The 2289-nt window shown below is 40.8% G+C and overlaps 1 pseudogene across 1 annotated transcript; it reads left to right on the forward strand.

Annotated features, from left to right (window-relative positions):
* The first annotated feature begins 484 nt into the window (after positions 1–484).
* LOC311601705 (transcription factor Dp-1-like) lies at positions 485–1712 on the forward strand (annotated as a pseudogene). Its single transcript has one exon. The product of its transcript is annotated as a transcription factor Dp-1-like (transcript).
* The last annotated feature ends 577 nt before the right edge of the window (positions 1713–2289 follow it).

The following is a 2289-nucleotide window of genomic DNA, read 5'->3' on the forward strand; positions in this document are numbered from 1 at the left end:
ACTGGAAAACTTTAATTTGTAATCAATAAAACTCATAAATCTCTGAACAGAAGACAATTCAAAAGAAGACAATAATACATTAGAGGAGTCATATTATCATATTATAGTTAGATGATGTTCTGTAACTAACATAATAATGGAAAGAGATAATGGACACTCAAAACAAAACAAATAATTGTTGTAATTGTGCCTGATATAGTCAAAATGTCTACCCACGCACCCAGCCCAGCCAGGTGACCTGGCACAAGGTATCTTTCCTGCCCCATCTCAGTTCCTGAATTCAGCTGCATCTGCTGGCCTCCCAGCATCAGTCTGGTGTTGACCTTGAAGAAGAGTGGTGTGGGCAGCAAGCAAGGGTCTTGGCCACCCCCTGGCTTTCTCTGAGCCAGAGCACGGGGCTAGTAGCCGGGCCTAGTGACAAATAAGTCTGCTTTCTTCTATAGAAGGTATGCAGTTACAGCTCAGATTTTCTGGATCTGGTAATATGGCAAAAGATGCTAGTCTAGTTGAAGCCAACAGAGGCATAAATGTCATTATAGACCGGAACCTTAGCCCTAGGCAAGTTGTAGTGTCTATTATAGCTGTATACTCATCTACAGTGAACATACATGGAAAGCAGCTTTTGCCAAAAACCTTCAGAGAATCCAATGCCAATATCACACCGCAAGTGGTGATAGGCACACCTCAGAGACCTGCAGCATCAAACACTATTGTGATAGGCAGCCCATATACTCCCAGCACTCACTTTTTGTCCTAGAACATGTCATCTGATTCCTCACCTTGGTCTTCTGGGAAACAACAGGAAAATTAAGAAGAATGGCAAGAGCCTATAGCATTTCTCTATGAAGGTGCGTGAAAAGGTGCAGAGGTAAGGGACCACCTCTACAATGAGGTGGCTGATGAACTAGTTGCAGAGTTGAGTGCTGCTGACAACCACAGTCTACCAAATTAATCAGCTTATGACCAGAAGAACACCCGATGGCATGTCTACAACGCCTAAAATATGCTAATGGACATGAGCATCAGCTCCAAAGAGATCAAGTCGATCAGCCCATCAACTTAGCTCAGGAAGGCCAGAACATAGAGGTAGAGAGGTAGAAGAGTCTGGAGGAGATCAAACAAAAGCAATCACAGCCCCAGGAGCTCATCCTGCAGCAAATTGTCTTCTAGAACTTGGTATAGAGGAATTGCCAACCAGGCAACAGGCTCACAGAGCACCTCCTCCCAGCTCTGTCATCCACTTGCCTTTCTTTTCATTTATTTTTTTTCCACTTGCCTTTCATTATTGTCTACACCAGAAGGAAGACTGTCATTGACTGCAGAATCTCCAATGACAAATTTGAGTATTTGTTTAACTTTGACAACATGTTTGAAATCCATGATGATATTGAGGTGCTCAAGCATGTGGAATCTAGTGACTGCTCTGCTGAAGACCTTACGGTGGCAAGAAGTTTGGTATCAAAACTCTAGAACCACATGTGACAGAAATGGCTCAGGGATCCATTGGCAGAATATTTATTATGACAGCAGTTTCTACATCCAAAGGCACAAGGTTTTCTGCCAGTGATCTGAAGAATGATGCAGATGGGATGGTGGACATAAGTTCCTATGGGTCTCAGTACAGTGGCTCCATGGTAGAGACCCCTATTTCCTCTTTTGGGGAGGATGGTGACAACAGTGATGACTTTCATGAGACAGATGAGAATGATTGATTACTAAAGCTGTGGAACCTGCAGACTCTTCTTCCATTCAAATTCAGCTTCAGGAAAAAACATATCCAAAGAAGAGAATTTTTTAAGTATATAATTTTTTTCTTTTTAAAAAATTTTTACATATACATTTATGTTATTACACATATATTCAATAGATTACTTAAAGCAAGAAGAACCATGACAGATTAGGAATTATATAAATGTTACATTCTTAGTGTTTTGTCTATTTATATTTGACAGCCTTGAAAAAAACATCTTTCCTATCTTGGAGCATCTACATTTCTGAATTTAAATCAATCTCCATCACATAGTCATTATCAAGAAGAGAAATTTTAAAGTGGAGCTTTCTGTTCTTTTTGGCTTACTCCCAAAAGCATAACCATGAATTGTAGAGATATATGTTCAGGTCTAGTAATGATGATTCCCTTGGTTTGAGCCACACTGTGCATGTGTTTGTGGGCCAGTGTGCTGACACAGAGCCTAAATTTACTTTTTAGGATTTTGCATTACCTGCCTGTCTTTGTCTCTGTCTCTGCTTCTGTCTCTTCTCTTCTCTCTCCTCCCCCCCTTTCTCTCC

This window comes from Acomys minous (assembly GCF_964271855.1).
Source record: "Acomys minous genome assembly, chromosome: 7".
Lineage (NCBI taxonomy): Eukaryota > Metazoa > Chordata > Mammalia > Rodentia > Muridae > Acomys > Acomys minous.